At 45.2% G+C, this 24,171-nt stretch overlaps 1 long non-coding RNA gene and 1 pseudogene across 1 annotated transcript; one reads left to right on the top strand and one right to left on the bottom strand.

Moving 5' to 3' along the window:
• The first annotated feature begins 3,120 nt into the window (after window positions 1-3,120).
• LOC124665238 lies at window positions 3,121-17,933 on the top strand (annotated as a pseudogene).
• A 3,343-nt stretch (window positions 17,934-21,276) lies between these two features.
• On the bottom strand, window positions 21,277-22,782 carry LOC124665239. Its single transcript, XR_006990517.1, has 2 exons — window positions 22,694-22,782; window positions 21,277-21,582 (listed from the first exon to the last, which is right to left on the bottom strand). It is a non-coding gene; the product is annotated as an uncharacterized LOC124665239 (long non-coding RNA).
• Between the last annotated feature and the right edge of the window lie 1,389 nt (window positions 22,783-24,171).

Raw genomic sequence — 24,171 nt, 5'->3', positions numbered from 1 at the left:
ATTAATTCTGAATGAACACCACTGTAGTTTCAGTTTAAGTCGTGACATAATGTTAATATGGAGGAACTTCTAATGGATGCATAGAGGCATGTTTTCAGATACATAAAGCGAGTGTGAAGGTTTCTTCAAAGTTAATAAGAATGCACAAACGACTAACTCGCCCGAGTGAAATTCAGATTGATGCACTGCAGGTTATGATGATCTGGAGTTCAAGGGCTCTTTGATTAGCTAAAAACCATAGTCAGGTTTCTAATAGATAAGGTAACTACATGTCTACAGGTACAAACGCCGAGAACCCTCTTTAGAGGCCGAGCTACACATAGCTCGGTATCCTTACCACACGGTTTTGTGTCGCATCTGTGCAGACGTACATGTAGCTCCACACCGTATTTGCTGTATCAAAGTTTTCCTGCAGCTTGTATAGTGAAGTGTATAACAATTGGCACATCCATAGGTTCAGATGCATGGACCCGCGTCTGTCTAACCAAGAGACCGGTTAATTTGGAAATCTAAAGTTTTCCAAATCAAAATCAGCTGATATTCCAACAAAATAGGTGAGCACTGTTGTTCCATTTTCTTTGCCGGCGACCGTGAACGACTGCACGGTAAGCTCGGTGAGAGTTTTCTTTTCTTTGCCCCGCCTCGCTTGCGCAAGTGGAGTGGCCCTTCTTCCCGATGCCTCGGCTTGCCGATGCGCATCGGGATCGAGAGGGGCGGCGCGGCCTTGCGGCGGCACAAACTTTGCCGGCGAGCCCGAGGGCCTCGGCTGGTGTACTTTTCTTTTCTTTTTGCATCAGGGAGGATCTAGGGTTTGCTGTTTCGATCTACCCGAAAAACACCTAGAACTAGGCAGCTCTGATACCAATGTTGTTTCCGTTGGATCTTCTAGGCTAGATGCTAACGGTAGAACACTATAACTGTATGTGTGCTGCGAGATCCGAGAGAGATCGAGAGAGAGACAGTGTACATTCTCCCTTCGAGGAGGAGCTCGAGCCGTTGTCCATGGCGACGACGCGAGTGGCGTGCGGTGGCGGCGGTGGCAGAGCTTCCCGTGAGCACTGCGCTAACCCTAGATCGGTAGGGAATGTCGATGGGGTGACTGGCGGCGCGGTGAACCTCGTACCGTGTGCCCCGCCCCCCACCTCTTTATATAGCACAGGTCACAGGGGCCCACCAACCATAAGAGGGTTGGACGCCCCCGATCAGGGCGCGAACGAGGTCAAGGAATTGTTACCGATCCGTTGGAATCGGTGACGTGGAGATCATCCTAACATGTTGTTTCCGTTGGATCTTCTAGGCTAGATGCTAACGGTAGAACACTATAACTGTATGTGTGCTGCGAGATCCGAGAGAGATCGAGAGAGAGACAGTGTACCTTCTCCCTTCGAGGAGGAGCTCGAGCCATTGTCCATGGCAACGGCGCGAGTGGCGTGCGGTGGCGGCGGTGGCAGAGCTTCCCGTGAGCACTGCGCTAACCCTAGATCGGTAGGGAATGTCGGTGGGGTGACTGGCGGCGCGGTGAACCTCGTACCGTGTGCCCCGGCCCCCATCTCTTTATATAGCGCAGGTCACAGGGGTCCACCAACCATAAGAGGGTTGGACGCCCCCGATCAGGGCGCGAACGAGGTCAAGGACTTGTTACCGATCCGTTGGAATCGGTGACGTGGAGATCATCCTAACAAGCACTACCAACAGATTCGTACCTGCTATTGAGATGCTCGAAGAAGAATTCCAGCCCATCATCCAGTGTCGATATTTTTGCAGAGCCCCGTTGTAACGACCTGGAAAAACCCTAACAATAGATTTTCTCCATTGCTATGTTTTCCGTGTCGTTCCTTCATCATGCATATCATCTACAAGATTTTATCAAACAAAAGTTATTTCCAATAAAACTTTTTTGTTTCTTCTCATTTTTTCGATAAAAGGAATATATATTAATATTAGAAGATACCACAGCTAGCCTCTGCAACAACGCAACACCCTAATGGCAGTACAGATGCACACATCCAAAAAAGATAAAAGAAAACTAAGAAAGAAAAGTCCCGCTATAGTATCACGGGCCTAGCAACAATAATACATCCACCCCCTAGACAACACCTGAAATACAGACTCTCCAAAAGCGACGCCACCAAGAAGGGAACAATGCACCAGCGCCGTCGTCGCCCGATCAAAGATCTTAGATTTTTCACCCTGAAGATAGTCCTCGCTCTCAAAACAATGCCTCCAACAAGGTCTAGTTAAGGCCAGACCTTGAGTTTTCACCCTGAAAGGTAGGACTCTGAACTTCACCTGTGTTGCCGCCCCCACTTTCATACCACTATTGCGAATCCCGGAACACCAAGCAAGTTCCTCAACATCGTGGAGACTTGAACCTTCTTTAGCTAATCCCCCAATCCCACCTTCATGAAATTCTCTTCTTCTAACTTCACCATGGACCAAAAGTCTCTTGATGTCAACACAGAACAGAGCTTCGCGCCGCTCCCTCCGGAACCAAACGGTCGGAATAAAAGCATGGGTGCACGCGACCGAATACTACCCGATGAACTCCAGGCAAAAGATGAACTGTTCCATTCGCTGTCGGAGCCTTCCGGAACTCATCACTCCGGCTAGATGAAGAAAGATCGGCATCCGGAACGTCTTCATCTTCGCGAAATAAAAACCCTAGGACCACCACCATGAAAGCTAAAACGGTCGGCCCCCACGCTGCCGCCATGGCTGGGAACCGCGGTCCATCTTCCTCCTCCAACCCGGCTGGTGGAGGTCAATAGTGATCCCGCTGCCGCCCTTTCTCCGCCGAGTTCCGCCACACCACCGCGTCTCCCGCCATGATCTAGGTGAAGTAGCCGAAGGCCACCGCCACCAGACCCGCCATCCACCGTCGCCGCCCTGGAAGACCCCGCCTCCGCGGGAAGGGGAGTCCATGGACGTGCCACCACCGCCCGACCGCAAAATTACATAAAATAGCAAAAGAGGCAGTAGCCTTGCATCGAGCCGATCTGGCATTTCTTTCTTCCAGAAGCAAACCCAGACCCTCCTTCCGGCACTTCTGAGCAGCCCACTCGCGCTATCCTTTGAGCCCAACAACAGCACCTTGGCCTTTCATACGGCAACAATCTCAGCATGTCCTCATCGCGCCTCGATGCCGTCTCCAACGTCGCCGTGCGCGTCGAGCTCTCCAGCGGCAACGCCCCCGTCCTGCCCTCCGTCACCGCCGAGGACCAGCCCGCGGCGCTCGCCGCCGTCGGCTGGGTCTGCGAGCTGCTCGCGGCAGCCCCGTCCGCGCCCCTCGGCGCCGTGCTCCGGGACGTCGCAGACGCCCTTCCAGGACACGCCCTTCCCATCGGTGAGACCATACTCTCAACAATTTGGCCAACCTTCATAATTTCACAGTTTCACAAGACACTTGCTGCACAGTCAAAATCTGAACACGAGCCTGCAACACCAGAAACAGAGAAGATGGTTTTCAGTTCATAAAAATCGATTCTTCTAGTCCAAAACACACAGCTGCTTCAATTGCTTCTCTTGCCAATTACTCAAATGCTGATCCGACATATTTATTTTACTACAAAAGTGTTTGGACACAACAAATCCTCCTCTGATTCTGATGCGTATTTACCTCTACTTTTCTCCAACGAAGGCCAGAGCAGGAGTGCAGATGGCAGTCATCGACGCAGTTGCCAACAGCATACGCATACCTCTCCGGAGATTGTTCGGGGAGCATCAAACAGCATCACCGCGGACATCACGGTATGCTTACATCAAACTATTCTTTGCAGTGAGACAAGCTCAAGCATGTTGTTCGTTGGATTATCAGAACAGCTAAACTTCATCTATCTCTGAATTTAGATTCCAATTGTGACCCCGAATGAGGCCGCTCAATTGGCTGCGAAATACCGGGGACAAGGGTTTCAGACTCTCAAGCTCAAAGTGGGGAAAAACCTGAACTCGGAGTCTCGGACATGGAGGTTCTGAAGGCTATACGGCTCGTCCATCCAGACTGCTCATTTATCTTGGATGCAAACGAAGGGTACACAGCAAATCAAGCGATCGAAGTTCTTGCACTAGTGGAAAATGGGGCATCCATCTAAGCCATTGGTACCGGTTCCCTTACGAACCGGTGCCAATGGGGCAATCTGCACCGGTTCGCGGGCTCAGACGTGCGAGGAGCATTGGCACCGGTTCGTGAGGGGCTTTCGTACCGGTTCGTGTTAGGAACCGGTACGAAATGTCTTCGGCCATTTGTCAGACGCTTGGTGGGGCCCGGGCAGGACCTTTGGTACCGGTTTGTAACACGAACCGGTACCAAAGGGTGCCCCCTATATCATCATCGAGCCCGACCCCTGGCCGTCCCCTGGCCGGCTCATTTTTCTGTTCTTCCTCTCACACACAAAATTTTTGCACCTCTCACACTCCAATAAATCACTAATTTTTCTCCACCATTTTAACAAGAATAAGGGCATTCATCTATCCAACGGTTAGCAATATCATCCTTTCTTCCGGCGTTCCTAATTTTGCACATCTCTTTGGTAGTTTTAACTCGTACTATTTTTCTAGTGCTAGCAAGGTGTTCGATGAAATTCCTAAGTTAGGGATTTTACTTTTTTATAATCAATTTGAGCTGAAATTATGGTATATTTTGTAGGTTTTAATTAGTATCATCCCCGTCTTACCGCCGTCGATCGCCAGCGTCGTCCCCTAGCCGGCACCGTACAACCTCGGTGAGCCTCTTCTTTTTTATAAAAAACTTAGTTTTATCTGATGAACTTGAATATTAATTTAGTTTGTCACTCATATATCCACGATGTTGTGTAATTAATGATATTTGATATACATATAAAATGCAGATGAATCGATAATGGATGTACGGTGACCGGTGCCATCCTGACTTCATTAATGGCATGCATTATTTTCTCAACGTGGCTGAGGCAAACAGGCAGTCGAATGGTTTCATCTATTGTCCATGTAGTTCCTGTAAGAATATGACGGATTACTCTACCTCAAAGACCATTCACGTCCACCTGCTGCAGAACGGTTTCATGCCCAGCTATAATTGTTGGACCAAGCACGGAGAAAGAGGGATTATATTGGAAGACAACGAAGAAGAAGAGGATAGTGACAACTATCCTATGTTCACTGAATACGGTGATAGTAGAATGGGGGAAGACGAAGCTGAAGAAGAGCCCATTTTTGATGAGCCCATTTTTGATGACCCCGATGACGATTTGGGTCGGGCCATTCTTGATGCGAAGATAAGCTGCGGAAGTGAAAAGGAGAGGTTGAAGTTGGAGAAAATGTTAGAGGATCACAACAAACTGTTGTACCCCAATTGCGAAGATGGCTAGAAAAAGCTGGGTGCCACGCTGGAATTGCTGCAATGAAAGGCGGAGAATGGTACTTCTGACAAGGGATTTAAAAAGTTGCTGAAAATAATAAAGAAGATGCTTCCAGGGGAGAACGTATTGCCCTCTAGTACGTACGAAGCAAAGAAGGTTGTCTGCCCTCTAGGATTAGAGGTGCAGAAGATACATGCATGCATGCATCAATGACTGCATCCTCTACCGCGGGGAGTACGAGAATTTGAATGCATGCCCGGTATGTAGTGCATTGAGGTATAAGATCAGGCGAGATGACCCTGGCGATGTTGAAAGCGAGTCCACCCACAGGAAGAGGGTTCCTGCGAAGGTGATGTGGTATGCTCCTATAATACCACGGTTGAAACGTTTGTTCCAAAACAAAGAGCATGCCAAGTTGTTGCGATGGCACAAAGAGGACCGTAAGAAAGATTTGATGCCTGAGACACCCCACCGATGGGTCGCGAGTGGAGAAAAATCGACAGAGAGTTCAAGTCATTTTCAGATGACGCAAGGAACTTAAGATTTGGTCTAAGTACCGATGGCTTTAATCCTTTCGGTGAGCAGAGCTCCGGTCATAGCACTCGGCCGGTGACTCTATGTATCTATAACCTTCCTCCTTGGTTGTGCATGAAGCGGTAGTTCATTATGATGCCGGTGCTCATCCAGGGCCCGAGGCAACCCGGCAACGACATTGATGTGTACCTGAGGCCGTTGGTTGAAGAACTTTTACAGTTGTGGCGTGACGAAGGTGTACCTGTGTGGGATGAGCACGGACAAAAGGAATTTAACCTACGGGCGTTGTTGTTTGTAACCATCAATGATTGGCCTGCTCTTAGTAACATTTCAGGGCAGTCAAACAAGGGATACAACGCATGCACACACTGTTTAGGTGAGATCGACACTATATATTTAGGAAACAAGAATGTGTACCTAGGGCATCGTCGATTTCTTCCAAAACAACATCACGTAAGAAAGAGAGGAAAGCATTTCGGAGGTGAGACAGATAACCGGACGAAGCCTACCCGCCCTACTGGGGAAGTTATATATGATATGGTCAAGGATTTAAAAGTGATCTTTGGAAAGGGTCCCGGCGGACAATCTGTTCCGAATGTTGACGGACATGTACCCATGTGGAAGAAGAAGTCGATATTTTGGGAGCTACCCTACTGGAAATTCTTAGAGGTTCACTCTGCAATCGACGTGATGCACGAGACGAAAAATCTTTGCGTGAACCTGCTAAACTTCTTGGGCGTGTATGGGAAGACAAAAGATACACCGGATGCACGGCAGGACCAGCAAAGTATCCACGAAGGAAGCAACCTGAATCCAGAGAAGTATCAAGGTCCTGCCAGCTACGCTCTTACCAAAGAAGATAAGGAGATCTTTTTTGAAGTCCTGAGTAGCATCAAGGTCCCGTCTGGCTTCTCGTCGAATATAAAGGGAATAATAAACATGTCTGAGAAAAAGTTTCAAAACCTAAAGTCTCATGACTGCCACGTGATTATGACACAATTACTTCCGGTTGCATTGAGGGGGCTTCTGCCGGAAAATGTTCGAGTACCCATTGTGAAGCTATGTGCTTTCCTCAATGCAATTTCTCAGAAGGTGATCAATCCACTTACTCTACAAAATTTACAGAAGGATGTGGTCCAATGTCTAGTCAGCTTCGAGTTGGTGTTCCCACCATCCTTCTTCAATATTATGACACATCTCCTAGTTCACCTGGTCGAAGAGATTGGCGTTCTCGGTCCTGTATTTCTACACAACATGTTCCCCTTTGAGAGATTCATGGGAGTCTTAAAGAAGTATGTTCATAACCGTGCTAGGCCGGAAGGAAGCATCTCCAAGGGCTATGGAACGAGAGGAGGTCATTGAGTTTTGTGTTGACTTTATTCCCGACCTTAAGCCGATCGGTGTTCCGAATCACGCTATGAGGGAGACTGCGTGGAAAAGGCACGCTAGGAAAGAAAGCAATAACGTGTATGGACGGACATTCTTTCACTCAAGCACACTACACAGTTCTACATAATTCCATCTTGGTGGCTCCGTACAAAGAGGAACACAAGGATATCTTACGCTCTAAATACCCGGAGGAACGTGAAGATTGGATTGATGGAGAACACATGAAGACTTTCGGCGGTTGGTTGCAAACACGTCTCATGAATGCCACTGATGACGAGCAGCTATACTTGTTGGCCAAGCAACCATCTTGGACTATATCGACTTTTCAAGGGTACGAGATTAATGGGAACACATTTTACACGTTCGCCCAAGATAAAAAGAGCACCAACCAAAACAAGTGGTGTCCGCTTTGATGCAGCGAGATGACAATGGGAAGAAGGTCACATATTATGGGTACATAGAGGAGATATGGAAACTTGAATATGGACCTAATTTCAAGGTCCCTTTGTTCCGGTGCAAATGGTTCAACTCTGAAAGACGGGGTACGAGTAGACCCGCGAGTACGGAATGACTACAGTGGATCTCAAGAATCTAGGGTACGACACCGAACCATTCGTCCTAGCCAGTGAAGTGGCTCAGGTTTTTTATGTGAAGGACATGTCTAGCAAACCGAAGAAAAGAAAATAAAGGCAAGAGGACACATCATACGATGAGCCAAAGCGGCACATAGTTCTTTCAGGAAAAAGAAACATCGTGGGAGTAGAGGACAAGACAGACATGTCAGAAGATTATAATAAGTTTGATGATATTCCACCCTTCAAGGTGAAAACTGACCCAAGCATCATCTTAAATAATGAAGATTGTCCATGGTTGCGTCGCAGATCGGAAGAAAGGGAAACGAGACGAAGAAAACTCGGAAAACTAGCTAGATAGGGATCATAACTTGTGTATCTCAATATGGAAATCACTTTTGTGTAATGATGTTAACAATGGAGCTTTCACGGGCTTGCATGGAAATTTTTCCAAGGCGGAACTTCCGAATATGCCATATATAGGGCATGTGCACCAAGGGCATATTCGAGAAGTTCCGCCACGGGAGATTTCCTATCCTTCCACAACATTGTTAGAGGAGATGGAGTCTTTCACGGGCTTCCGGGGAAATTTTGCAGGCGGAACTTCCGAAGATGCCATAGGTCGTGTGCACCAAGGGCATCTTCGAGAAGTTCCGCCACGAGAGATTTCCCAACCCTTTCCTCCATCCATGGGGATGAAACTCTCCATCCATGTTGGCTTGTTGAGCTGCTTGCCATGGCGATGCTCCTTTTATAGGCACGGCGCCGCTTCTACTTTGTCTTCTTCCTTCGACAGGGTGTCGTGCGCTACATGCTTTATCTCATCGAGCGGGGCGTCCTTATCATGCCGACGGCTTTAGTACCGGTTGCACCCACCGGGCGGTACTAAAGGTTACCCACGCGTCCTTATCCCACCGACGGCTTTGTTACATGACGAGAAAACCACCTTTAGTACCGGTTGCACCCACCAGTCGGTACTAAAGGTTACCCACGCGTCCTTATCCCACCGACAGCTTTGTTACATGACGGAAAACCACCTTTAGTACCGGTTGCACCCACCAGCCGGTACTAAAGGTTACCCACGCGTCCTTATCCCACCGACTGACTTTGTTACATGACGAGAAAACCACCTTTAGTACCGGTTGCACCCACCAGCACGGTACTAAAGGGTTTCCGCCTATTTTTTCACCGGTTCCCGCCTCCGTCATCCCGCCATTTTTTCACTATATATATGTAGGCTTGGCCTCCATTTACATATCACATCTAGACTCATATCTGCAAACCTCATCATTCTCTCCCATGGCTTCCATCGTATATCTAACCCCCCGGGAGGCGGAGGCGCTTTGGGCCTCGAACTACCCCTGCCCGCCGGGCTACCGCGTCCCGACCGGCTGGTTGCTAAGCGTCGGAGGCGTACCGGTCCCTCCAGTCCCTCTAGGTGTGGCGCGCGAGATGGCCATCACGAACCACTACTACTTCGAGCTCACGCCGGAGCAGCGGAGGAATCCCCGGTGGCATCCCGACTACAGCCCAACTTGGGAAAGCTTCTTCATCAATCGGCGTGAGAGGGCGCTTGCCGAGGCACGAGGAGGGCGGCCCGCCTCCTTCGAACTTCAACGAGGCCGGCCGTCGGGCCGTGGTGGCACGGCCGGACTCTCCGAGGCGTCATGGCCTACCGTGGCCCCCGCCTGCGCTACCCTCGGTCCCGGCCCACGCGTGCTCTCCCGCCGAGGTTCGACTACCGCGACCCCGATGCCAGCGACGATGATGACGGCGACTACGACGACTACAGTGGCGAGTACTATAGGGCTAGGCACGAGTATGACTGAATGACTCCAATAGTCAAATCTGGCCATGTATCTTAATTTTCAGTTGAGCTACTTTTAATTCGAGTTCAATCGTAACAAAATTGTATTCCCACCCTTTCTTTCTCGCCTTTTTTTCTCCCACGCGCGGCATCGTGACGGGCAAGTTTCCCGCGCGACGTCGGGGCGGGAAACTTTCCCGCGCGGACGGCGTCGGGGCGGGAGTAAAGAAAAGAAATAGAAAAGAAACAAAAAAGAAAAGGAAAAAATAAATAGAAAATAAAAGAAAAGGAAACAGGAAAAGAAAAGAAAAGAAAAAGAAAAGAAAAAGAAAAGCAATAGAAAAAATAAATAGAAAATAAATAGAAAAGAAAAAGAAAAGCAAAAGAAAAAATAAATAGAAAAGCAATAGAAAAAATAAATAAAAAAGAAATAGAAAAGAAAATAAATAGAAAAGAAATAGAAAAGCAATAGAAAATAATAAATAGAAAAGAAAAGAAAAAATAAAAGCAATAGAAACTATAAATAGAAAAGAAAAGAAAATAATAAATAGAAAATAAATAGAAAAGAAAAGAAAAGAAACAGAGAAGAAAAAATAAACAGAAAAGAAAAAGAAAAGAAAAAGAAACAGCAAAAGAAAAGAAAACAGAAAAAGAAAAAAGAAAAACAAAACCGGTGCCAAAGGTCGTTCCCAGGCGTTTTGACTTAGCCGCGCGGCCAAATCTCCCCCAAATCCCCCAAAATCTTCACAGTACTGCCGCGCGCGCGCTCGCCGTCGTCCACGCCGTCGAGCACCACGCCGTCGCCGCCGTCGAGCACCACGCCGTCGAACACCGCGCCGTCGACGTTGCCATCGTCCGCGCGCTCGCCTTCGTCCACGCCGTCGAGCACCGCGCCGTCGAACTCCTCTCTCTCTCCGCGCGCGCCGGCAGGTACGTACGTCCTCCACGCCGGCCGCCGCACCATGGCGCCGTCGGCGTCCCTCTCCCCTTGTCCTGCCCTCGCCCGCGCGCTCCACGCTGCCTCGCTGCTGCTCCGTCTAGGTCGGTGTCTCGCTGTGCGCTCCCGGCCTCCGCCTCGGCGCCGGCCAGGTCACGCCCGCAGGGTGTTCGACCCAATGCCGAGCCGCGCGTGCGCGGTGGTGGAGGCCGTGCGCCAGGGAGATCAAGGGAGGCCGTGCTCCGTCTAGGTCCGCGTTGGCACCCCGTCAGCGGTCGAGCTGGTAGACGAGGTCGTGGGGATGCGGAGCGGCACGAGCTTGCCGCCGGAGAAGAGCTGGTCGGCGGGGAGCATGGTGGACACCGCGGAGCACCCGGCGAGGAAGAACTCGAAGTCGGCGGCGGCCTTGCCCGGTCCCGCTCCCGCGGCCATGGACGCGTCCCTCCCGCCGCCGGCGTCGTCGAGGCTGAAGGAGACGCCGTTGAGTTTGAAGAGTTAAAAGGGGCGGCGAATATTAGAGTACCTATTTTCCTAAGTCAATGTAAAAGAAAAGAGTAGTATGTGTTCTCGAAAAAATAAATATTTTTTGACAAACATGCATTAGTATTAATTCCGGAGAAAACAATCGATGAACAACGAAACATTTTTTAGAAATATAGAGTGGTGGAAGAACACATGCAAATGTGGGCCATTTGAAAATAAAATTGAGGAGTTACTGATGAAGTGCGGTAGGGGCGGCCGCGGCCGACGAGCGCGTTCTGGATGTGGAGGCTGCGCACCCGCACGCCGGACCACGAGTCGATGGTCACCGCCGTAGTAGATTTAGGGAAAGAAAAAATAGGACCACCGTAGTAGATTTAGAGAAAGAAGAGCGAGAGGAGGAACACCGAGTCCATGGAGGAACACCGAGTCCATGGAGGAACGCCGAGTCCGTGGGTTAGGGTTAGGGTTTTTGCTTTCTTCATTTCAATTGTAATCCATCTAGCAATCTGTTATATGATCATGACAAGATGAATGAAATATAATTGCTTTCTTAATTTTGTAGTGACATTGAGCTATGGCGGACGGCACCTTCGTCCGAGATGAGGAGGGGAAGAAGCGGTGCGAGAAATTGATATATGAGAGTGCCCGTGGGGCTGATGGAGATGAAACAGAGTTTGCCGACTTTCCGAATGATTTCGGCGAGGGACTTGAGTCCGAACAAGTTAGAAGAGACAACGAAGTTTCCATAACAAACTCCGCCGAGGTGTATATTTATGTATCAAGTCTATGTTCATATCACTAGATGCATTCATTTATTTGTATTTCACTTATTAACGAATAATTTTTCTATTAGCCTTCTGGATCATCGAGCAAGTCTATTAAAACAAAACGAGGCCCGACGCGAGTTCTAAAGGGCGAGGGTAGGTTAGCCCTCACGGCATTTAAGGAAAATGGTGAACCGGTGCATCCCAAAGATCACCGAACCAAATTTACAAGTCAAGCTGGAGTTCTTGTTAGGGACCATGTACCGATCAGCATTCGAGAGTGGCATAAGCCGAAGAAAGCGGAGAATGAAGCTAGTTATGTCAACGACGCGATGAAAAAGTTTCTTTGGGAAACTCTGCTGACACGCTTCAGCCTACCGGAAGACATGACGGAAGGCCAAAAGAATAAAGTCAAGGAATGGACTCTCAAGAAGATGGACATACAATTCCAGACTTGGAAGAAAAATTTATGGGACAAATATAAGAATGAAGATCCAGTATTCGATGATAATCTAGTGAAGATAAAGGATCACTGGCAAGAATTTAAGAGGTATAAGCAATCGTCTACTTTTGTGTCCCGATCGGTCACAAATAAGAAAAATGCTGCAAAGAAGACAATTTGGCATCATATGGGGTCGGGTGGCTACAAGACTGCCATTCCGAGGTGGATAGCGTATGAAACCGAACCGATGGCTGCAGGAATCACTCCACGAGACATGGGACCGGCCCGAACGGTCCAAGTTCCGGTTGTTCGCGCATGGGGCAGGGTTGGACCCAAAGACAGGGCTGATCGTTGCGAAGGGAAAATGGAAGGAAAAGATTGAGCAAATCGTACCGAAGCTTGTAGCTGCAATTGAACAGGTTTGAAAGGGAGAGTACATTCCCGATAGAGAGAATGACGAGCTGACACTCGCTGCGGGGAATCCCGAACACGTTGGACGGGTACGAGCTCGCCCGGGTCTCACCATGAAGGAAGCGTTCCCAGAGTCCGCTGACACTTATAGAAGCCGTTCGCGGAAGAAGAAGAAGGACGCCGACACGTTAAATGAATTGTTAAATAGGGTGTCGGCGCTTGAGAAAAATCAGAGGCCACCTGACCAGCCGATGTTCCTACGGGATCCTCAAGCCGATGCCGCCCCATCTCGGCGAAGAAGCGAGTGTGGGTTCCACGCATCTTGACGGATGTGGAGGAAGCTACCCCGTGGATTATGTCACGGAGAAGACAGATTGCGAGCTCTATATGTTATTCGAAACGCGTACGTTAAGGTGGCGGTCGGTTATGTTTACCCAAGTGAAGAAGGAGCAACGCACCACCATATGCCCATTCCACCTGGCTGTGTTCGTGTCGGGATGGATGAAGTTGTTTCGGCTTTTGAAACAGTGGAGCTTGATATTCCTAGAGGTGACGATGAGAAGACACTTGCCGATGTCAAGCACGGTTTCGCTCTATGGCCCAAGAAACACATCGTCCTTCTGCAAAGGCCACCGACTCCTCATAGCAGTCCACATGAGCATCAAAGGCCTTCGACTCCTCCTCCTAGCAGTCCACATGAGCAGCAAAGTCCACACCTACCTGAGAGGGACCCCAGCGTGAGTCCACCACCTCGAGATCCTCCGCGCAAGACAGGCGCACGGTAAGCGGAACGGTACGCCGCCTAAGAAGAGATCTAGAAAGGAGAAACCACTGCCGCCTATTGAGAAGTTACCTTGGGAAAAAACTCCCGAGGAAAACCAGGAAGCCGTTGAGTCCTAGATGAGGGCCTTTTTTGCTAAGAAAGAGCCAGAGATACCTTTTGAGAAGACACTAGATCCGGTGAAGGTTCGTCGTACAGTCGAGAATCTGTATAACCCTGAACCATCGCCGCCATCTGACTATAGGCGTTCTATTGAAAGGTCGTACGACGAAATGATGGAGGCGAAAAACCCCACTACCAGCTCGGGTATCAGGGAGATAAAAGGGATACACCAAGTCTACCAGCTCGGAGAACAACCCGTTAAATCGGTCCCCCCTCTAAAGGTGTTTGACGAGAAGGCCGTTCAAAGTTCTCGACAAATCTCAACCGATTACGCCATGGCTAAGGTAGTATATCAATATGTTCAAGGGAAAGATTTGGTCGAGAATCTCAGCAAGCTACCAACAAGTATGCGTAACTTGCATACGTGGTACGGTGTTGCCGCAAAGGGAGGGATGGAGACTATCATGGTGCGAGTTAAGGAAGAGCACTACTTCCAAGAATACTCTGTGAGCGTTGACTTCTGCGAGCTTTTCCAGTTATACAATCTTCGGGCCCTCGACAAATCTATCGTCAGTTTCTATTGTCTGTAAGCGATTTATTTATATAATTTGAGAAGTCTTTAGCTCAGCTCCTTGATTATCTGCAAATTATAATCTTTTGTGCGCTATGTTATGCAGATTGAAGATGCTCGAATGCAAAAGGGATGAAATCAAGGACATTGGGTTCATTGACCCGGACACAATGCATGTCAAGACCATAGAAGAACCCCTCTATAACAGGGATACACCGGAGACTTTGCTAAGGTTTTTGAAGCGACAACGTGACAAAAAGACAATACTTTGGCCTTACAACTTCCAGGTGAGTGTTACTCTCTTATAACACATTCTATTTTGCTCACTTATATATATGACACTACATATTTAAACGTGCGCAGGTTTCACTTTATTCTTATCGTCATTAAAATGTACGAAGGAGAAGTTGAAGTCTTTGACTCACTAACCAAACAGCCTATACTATACAAGTCTTGTTTTCTTATGCTCAAAAGGTAATTCAAATTCTTATCGGTTTTTTTTGTTAGTTTCCTGATATCAACTGATTGATAACTCTTTTGTGCATTTTCTTTTGTCGGGCAGCGTATGGAAAACTTTCATCAAGGAAGATCAGTCCCATGATTGGAAACCGAAGCTGATATGGCGTGCGAACAAAGTAAGTAGTACTACCTAGGTCCACACACCTTTATCATACTTCATTATTGTTTGACTGAATTATATTCTTGTACGAAATGCGCAAAACAACCACCGGGGACTAATCTATGTGGATACTACGTTTGCGAGTACATCCACGAGAATTGTCGACGAGAGAGCGAATAATGAAAGAAATAGAGAGGTACGAAAATAATATTCACAAATTTATTTTCTTACCATAAGTTGTGCTGAGTTTCAGTAATAATTGTTTGATTTGTGATTTGATATAACACACATAGCTCATGTATTCATCTTATTCTTTTACAGTTGAGAAGAAAGCGGGAGAAGATCGGAATCGAGGAGCGCTTCAAAGCAATCGGCGAGGAATTGGCGGGAATTTTCCTTCGGGAAGTCATACCACCATCCGGAGAGTACCACTATGCATAAAGATCTTCTCCAGCTCCTCGATTGCTTTGTGTGTATATATAGTTTGACTCGGAGTGTACCACTATGGTACATGTGTGTAATAGATCGATCTTCATGCATGTACTATGGTGCATCGACTTGATTTGCATCGGAGAGTACTACTTATGCAATTACATGTGTGTTATATTATATGCACCAACTTTATATGCATCACCTTGATCTTCATGTACCACGTAAACCCAAACGCATTTCCGGTGCATCAACGCGATATGAAACGCTCCGATACCCCTAAACCCCTGCAGAAACCCTAAACCCTGAATTCTCTGCCGCGGCAGAGATTCATGAATTTTTCCTGCCGCGGCAGCCTACCTTTGCCACCGGTTTGTAGTACAAACCGGTACGAAAGGTCCATCGCCGTGCGCTCTCCTGGGCGCCCACGTGGAGGCCCATCTATACCGGTTCGTAAGGAACCGGTACGAAAGGGTGGGGGCCTTTTGCACCGGATATTTTATACCGGTTGCTAAACCGGTGCAAATGGCCCTCTGGAACCGGTATTGATAAGCGTTTTTCCACTAGTGTTGACAGACTAAATGGTACATACTCGTGCAAATTTGACGCAACTGTAAAACTTGCAGCTTTAATATCTCAGTCATTTTGATGTTATATCTGGTTCTTTTACTAAGTTATATCATTACCACTATTTCAGAAATGGGTGTGACTCCTGTACTCTTTGAGCAGCCAGTTCATAGAGATGATTGGGAAGGCCTCCGTGACATTAGCGTCGCTGCAATGGAGAGATACAGAGAGTTGCTGTTGCTGCTGATGAGAGCTGTCGGAGTTTGCTTGATGCTCCGAAAATAATACATGGCAATCTTGCTCATGTTATCAACATCAAACTGGCAAAGATGGGGGTTCTTGGAGTCCTTGCAGTAATTGATGCTGCAAGAAAAGCTGGTATTGCGCTTATGATTGGCGGTATGGTCGAGACGAGGATTGCCATGGGCTTTGCTGGTCATCTAGCTGCTGGGCTTGGTTGTTTCAGGTTGGTTCATTACGGAACTTTCTCTGCAAAAAGAGGTTACTGGTGAAAATTATGAATTCTTCTCTGCAAACAGAGGTTACTGGTGAAAAATATGAATTCATTTTTTGTTTTTGTAACTTTTTTTTAGATATGGGAGCATAGCCCCGACCTCTGCATCAATCGATGCACACAGCCATTTATTAAGTAAAACGTCGATGTCAAGTACTTATTACATAAAGATAGAGTGGTATCCGAAAAGAACTAAAAATATCAAAACAAAACATCTGTAGATGGAAAGTGTGCAAAAACTATCCATCTAGAATTCTGCTAATGTGCCGCCATCCAGTAGCCCGGAAATAGCAATCCTGAGTGACCTCCAGGAGCCGGTTGCATCCAGAAACCATGGCATCCCGCTGGTCCGCCGGGAGCAAATATGCCCATAGTTGTATCCAATGCGCCGCACGAAGAATAACCTGCAAAAAATTTGTACCCTTTTGTTTATTAAAGATGATATCATTCCGGCTAGTCCAAATCGACCAACAAATTGCCGAAACACCAATTCGAATATATGTTTTATCCTTCTTATTCACTCCATTTAGCCAATTACCAAACATATTAGTTATATTGGCTGGAGGTGGAATATTATATGTAAAAAATATCATTCTCCAAACAATCTTCGCAAAAGGACAATGAAGAAATAGAAATGATGGTACAATGAAGAAATACCCTTTTGTTTTTGTAACTAAAGGGTATGCCACTAGGAAGTTCAAAATGGAAATGATGGTACAATGTTTTAGAGGTCGTGTCTTTCAAATCAGGTGCTAAAATGGTTCTTCCCCTGTTTTGGTTGCAGTTTTATTGACCTGGACACTCCTCTTTTATTGTCTGAAGATCCGGTCTACGGTGGCTATGAAGGTAGGCTTGGACAAAATCCTGTAAAGCTGCAATTTCCTTTTGTAAAGATGTTACTTCATTCACAGATGCAGTTGTTATTTTGGTTTTGTTTTTATTAAGTGCGACATATGTTCACGCCCAAGATTATGTTTTAGAAAACCTGCATATTGTGAATATTATGTTGTTCCTGGCCCGTTTATCTTTCCTATGAAGAATAATTACACATCCTTTCCGATGCTTATGTTCTGATGTTTTTAATCAGAATACTGTTCAATCCTTATGTTTGTTTCAAATCTGCGATTCTCTTCCTTCCATGCTGTGGAACATCAAAGTAAATCAGATTACTATCTCTAGTATATATCTTCAACTTCTTGGCTTACATATATTTCTTTCATCAGCTTCTGGACCTCTCTACAAATTTACCAATGCTCGTGGCCATGGTGGCTTTCTTCACTTGGACAACAATAATGGATGGGTATGCCAGAGCTCACTCATGTTCGCTCAAATCAATCGGACATCTCCAGTAAATGGTTTATACTTATTTTAGCAATCAACTGTTCTATTTAATAATGGGATTGTAAATACTTTAGCCAACCTAAATATGATCTAACAACAGCGACTTTGTATAATCAAATAGGTGTGAGAGTTGCGAATTTAGAGCAACATGTTCATCTATGATTACTTGCCTTTTGTCTAAGCATATATATATATATATATATATATATATATATATATATGTAACTTATTGAAGTATATGATTTTTTTTTTCAGAAATGAAGATGGTCAAGGCATGCCTTGGTTCTCCCAGAACTTCGTAAAGTTATGTTATCACACTGGACAACTAACGTCTGGAACTGAAATCACACACTTGTAAGATAAACTAGCAATGATCGGCACGGCGGCACGCCGCGCCAGTATGGTGGCTGATAGATGGAAGCAGATTACTGGCGTTTCAAAAGAAAAGTATAGCATATAGTGCTGTTTGGATATTCTCTGGTTGATGGCATGACATACACAAGTAAATGTGTCGGTGGAATTTACATGTCAAATAGATTAGCATAACGGTTAATACACATTTCACAGCAACACTTCATACATTCTTACAAATACAGGTATATTACCTTTGTCAATGGTGTGTACTTATGACATCTAAGATGAGAGTAAGCAGGAGAGAAGCATACATTCCAAGGCTCTACTGTTCCAGGAAGGATATTAATCTATAGGTTTGCTTGCATCCTCCGCATATTGTTTAGTCATGCAATGTGTGAGCACTGTACTGTTCTATTCTTTCAAACATGTAAGTAAGAAGCTCAATTAATTCCTTGTGCTTCGTGATGTCAAACAATACTTGTTGCAAAACATGGTTGAAATACGGCAGTGAGGTCAGAAGTACCTACCACTTGCAAGGGATATCTCAAATAAAGTGAGCTAAACATCATAACGCCTACAAAATCAAACAAACTTGACGAATGACAACAATACCTTTGCACTTACTGTTTACCTAGCCGATGTCATCTTAGATATGTCAGAAGAATGGCTGGTGGCAAGATATTCGTAAAGAACAGTTCACAACTGGGCAACTGAAGCAATAGTCACTTAATGATATGATTGTCTCATCAGTAGGCCTTGGAAAACCTACAAGGTAAATTGGTTACTGGAAATTACAAAATGTTAAAAGAGTAACAGATATATATAGGAAATCTTTTGCGCAAAGAACAAAATCATGGTTTAGATAGGAAACTATTGTATAGCAGAAGAATGGTATTTCATGAATATAGTAATCTCATGTAGTCATTCGCAGCTGATCAATCTCTAAATAAGAGAATATTTTCAGAACAGAAGGATAGGTAAACTTGTAGGCTAATATTCAGAAAGAGAAGTAGAATGGAGACTGCATTATATTAAAAAAGAATGAAAACACAGAGGAAAACCATAGATATTTGTGCCACCTAATCTACAGAAAAAACAGACCAGCCCTACAATTAAAAATGGAAACAGTGGTCTATTTGTACCTACCAGTACCTAGGTATCACATTGCGCCTTTAGACCCTAAAGTTTATTGAGACATCATATTATTGCTAACGACTTAGAAATATCGAGGTATCATATTGTTGTTGAGGTCCCTAGTCTGAACATCCCACTCCGAATAGTACAGTATAAAGGTAAGAAGACCTACTTTTGGTCTTGCCAAATAGCAATATATGGTTTATCATCTATTGCAAAATTCACCTTTACACTTAGCTTGATTGGAAGAATTAACACATTTCTTACCTTCTGTAATAACATTACTTTGAATAGCAAGTAAATTTTTCGTTGGATTTTCTGAACTACATCTAGAAGTACTAAAACATTAAATATGAAAAATGAAGTGGCGCCATGATCTCTGCAGGAGTAGAGTTCTTGTGCACCTGAAATTGAATTGTGGCAGCGCATGACTGCCCAACGTCACAGGTTGCACTTAGACGTCTACACAGAGTTGCCCACGGAGAGGAATGCGATAATCGTTAGGTATGGGAAAATAAGTTACAACTTGTTGCACCTAAGTTCAAATAGTAAAAATGCATACAAACCATGCAAGCATTTTCTCCTTCATAATCGTTTGTATGAACAAAAATTACAACATAAATCTCCATGTTTATGTAAACTAAGAAGGGAGATTAACAAAAATAGGAGTACATAATAAAGAGGAACGCCTGTGGTTCTGAGATAGATATGTACCGATGCAGTCCTGGAAGTTACTACATTTGGCACTGTCATACTAAAGCGTTGTTCGGGAGGCCATGTATTTATACCATGAAATATGGAACCTGGATACAACTAAGGAGCATACAAAAATGATAGGAAAAAAATGATACTTGTCTTAAATAACAACACAATTTGTAAAAGAAGATTACATTGGCTATGCTACAGTATTAGCATCACAGCTACATGGAGCCCTACTATTTGATTTCCTGGGAACGACTTCTAATACTGAAAAACGTAAAAGTTCTAGAATAATGCAGTATCAGCAGCCTAGAAAAGAATTGTGAAATGTGGTCTGTAGCTCCATGGGCATTTACAATGGAGGGGCTGAATCGAGATATATGCTTCAGCCCGCACAACAGAAATCCTTCAAATAGATAATCGAAAGAAACTGCAAGTTGTGACCCTTTCCTATATTTCACTATAAAAACAACCAGGAAAAAATACCAAGACAAAGCAGAAACAATATGCTATCTCAGGATTTATAATATGTGCAGTGTAGAGTCCTCTGATCACACTATTTCTGTCCCTCTCATTTTATAATTTTGGTTTTGAAGATTACTCTACATCTTGTAGCGACGACCCCATAAAGAATTTAATGAACCATAGAGTTCTTCATTCCCCTGGATACTTCACACGATACACAACTACATGCATTAACAATACTATCACAAAACTTCCAACTTTCCAAGTATGGAAGCAGGTTGCCAATCAATTCTGAATTCATGCTCCCTTATTTTCCAGTAAGTTCAAAATATATGCTTATTTTGCAGCAACCTAAAAGTTAGTTACCATTTCTATGTAGACCCAGAGTAAGAACAAAATACAAGATGACCAATAATTCAAATGGAGCAATATATTAAGGCGGTCTAGCTGTAAGATTCCAAAGGGAGTGACAGAAATTTAACCTGTTCAATTGCTCAATCGCAACTTAAACTAATTGAGACCACTACCACATGACGAAGACACTGCAAATAGTTTATTAAAGATTAATAAGATTTAAGTTTGAACATTACTCATGAAGCCACAAAAATAATGGCGGTGCACATATTATCCAGAAGAGAAAAAAATTAGAATTTAATCATTAAAACAACATTCAAAAGATTGTACTCGCACATACATAAAGCTACACATCATAGTCCTCCCAGCAAATGTAGATACGTGTTCCCATTGATAGCATAAACATAAGAAATCTGTGTACACTATACATGTTAACATCATAAAGCAAACATATATGGTAGTTCGCCCACCATGATATAGAGTAATTAAAAAAAAGCTTCGATTTCCAAAATCAAGTGCTACATCGTAGGACAACTAAAAGATATAATGCTAGAGTGCAGAAGTCACAACCCCAGATCTATCAATAACCAGCAGATGCATCCATCCGTTGGTCAGAAGGGGTTTTATACACTGAAGCTACTTCGAATAATTGGTTGTATACTTCCTTATAAATGATAGAATTTGCTAACGAAAGAAAGAAAGCACTATGAATGGAGACATCATCATCCGGGTGCCATCTAGAAACTGATGTTCTATTTCAGAAATTAAATGAATGGAGACACAAATACTTCAAGATAGATTCATCTATGCCCAGCAAATAGCCTGGTCTAGTACAAACCCCTATGAAAGCAACAGAAACTGAAATTTGTTCTATAGAAGAAGACATGTTGATCTCTCAATGGGCATACAATAGATGTTTTCAGTGTTTTTTCCTCTGAACTTTTTGGTGGTCTCTCACGCTCCAAACTATTGAATTACTCCTGCAAAAAATTCTACACAGATGGTGTAAGATAATTTGCTAGTCAGGAAAAGCACATTAGAAAATCTGCAAGAGAACATATGCTAGGTTTTCAATGTGATCCAGGACATGAGCCAACCATATGTAAACAAATACTGGTCAGTCTTGATCGCTAACAAGTTACATATCTTTATTCAGCCTAAGATAAACCATCGAACACGATCCACCTTGCTCTAGGAAAGTGTACATCTGAAGCAGATGTGCACCATTATAAGTGGCTCTTTTATCTGGATACTCAAAATAGAGGCAGTTTCCGGATTATTAATTTAATCATCTACTATTTTTTCAATTTCTAGCTACAAATAGAAAAAGAATATCATTCCTCCTTTTACGTTTTTTTTTCTCTCAACTACTGACACGAAAGATAAGAACCAAAAATAGCATAATCACCACCTCTCTTAATTTGTAAACAAAAGCTTTTGGTTGATTAGTACTCTCAAACGATTAATTGTTCAGCCTAACTTTATATTTAAATTGTAAAATTTTGCAAAGACTTATAGCTTCTACTCTGAAGATTTCCTATTTCTAAAATAAATAAAAAATTAAGATGCTAACATTGCTACTGTTTGATCAACATCTGTTGTGAGGATCATTTCAAAAATACACTTCCACTAATTCTGGAACTAATTGATGCATTTAAATTTAAGAGCATCGATCATCATAAGGGCTTGGACGAACAAAATTTTAATGATTACATATTAACTAACATATATATAGTATGAAACTCTTGCAGATACTACCTGATAAATTATCGAAGTAAGAAAACTCTAATCTAAAATAAGAAACATTAGTGACTTTGAATAAATAGAAAAAGATCAATTTAGTTCAAAACAATCCCTAAATGCGAGGTTTACGATGAGCATCTTACAATCCACTGCACCAAACTGCAACTTTAAATACAGAAAAATTGTTGGCTGAGATTTAAGATGAGAAGGCCTAAATTACACATAGGTAGCAGATCAACACAGAATATGCACAATTGAACTAAAACAATTGGTTGCCTTCAGCTACCAATGTTTCCCATCAGAGTATACACAGTACAAACAATAGGAATTTGGTAGGCCACGTGGTACCTGAATGAAGTTGAGGTGTGGGTAAACCTTCAGTAAGTTTATTGGGTTTGTCGCTGAATGGAACTGCGCCGTAGGAGACCTGTAGCACGGATTCCAGTAGCAAGGAGCATATTGCCATGATGGGCGGCAACCAGCAAGTGATTCCACGCACGTAGTACCCCACCACTCAATGTGGTGAACCACTGATGGCATGACTTGACTGAACTAAAAAAAAAGAACATGGGAGAAATTATCTGATGAGGGAAGTAAAAAGTGCAGGGATATCAATGATTTACCTAGACGCCGGAGTTCCTGCGTCAATGGTCGCCGGCAGCGCTGCCACGCTTATGACCCATGTGCGCGCGGCCGTGAATTCACCCTGAAGCTCACGTGGTTGACCTGCTCTGAAGTAACCTGCACTTGTGGCCCGTAGGAGCCAAAATCTTTGTGTTGGGGATGGGCACACCGGCCATGGTCGACTTGGTGCTGTCGGGGATGCTCCTGACCCCCGCCTCTCCTCTTCTCTCTCCTGGGTAAAACGGCAGCGGCGCCTGGTTGAAGTCGAGAAAGAACACGATGGCCAGGCGGCCCTTGTCGCCGCTCCCACTGTATCCCCGTCAGGAAGAATAGGTGCTCATGGAGTACCAATCCTGAGGACCGCCGCCACTGGCACGCCATCCGTCCGTGAGCCTCAGCTCCGCTCATACCGAGGGATCTCTGCGCTGCCACTATCATCTGCACTCCACCTTGCCCATGGCGTCGGCGGCGGCAGCAGGGCGGCCCTGGGGCAATGTAGTGCCCCCGATCTGGAGCTACCACAAGCGCTGATGGGCGTTGTGCGCCCACCCGGCGAACCATACGGCTGATTCGAGGGACGCCGTCCAGGAGGATAGCTACGGCGGCGGGGGATGACGGGAGCGTCTCGGTGACCACCACGGCGTCGGAGGACCTGAACACGGAAGGGCCGGCTCGTGCGGGTAAAGGGCAAGGGGGACGGATTGACATGGGGGCTCGACGGGAGTCTTCTAGAGCCATCACGCGTAGGGAAGAAGGGTGGTCAAAGCGGTGCGGCAGGACAAATCCACGACGCAATCGACGGAAACAGCAAAAGCCGCATGTGATGTACCAACAAAACTCAGCGCCGAAGCAGGAGAGAAGAGATCGGACCACAAAAATTTCCAGAGGGCACCCAAACTGTACACCGGTAAGACCACTCGAAAATTAACCACAAAAGTAGCATACGTGTCACCACGAGGTGAATTCCTAAAAGAGCTCAAAATTCTCACAAAAAAGAAGTTTGTTGCCAAATAGTATAGTACTTATTTATAGCTTCAAAGGTAATATTTATGTACTGTTATAAGTCCAGTGAGGCCTAGCGTATTTGATCAGGCTGTAGATAGACACATTCACTGGTGGAAAAATGGCCTTCGGTCGCGGTGCGCAATTGCCATTAGTCGCGGTTGCGCAACCGCGACCTATTATTCGCGACTAAAGGTCCC

The sequence above is a fragment of the Lolium rigidum genome, chromosome 6, assembly GCF_022539505.1.
Source record: "Lolium rigidum isolate FL_2022 chromosome 6, APGP_CSIRO_Lrig_0.1, whole genome shotgun sequence".
NCBI lineage: Eukaryota > Viridiplantae > Streptophyta > Magnoliopsida > Poales > Poaceae > Lolium > Lolium rigidum.
Note: the sequence above shows the minus strand (reverse complement) of the source record. Positions and strands in the feature narration are given on the sequence as shown.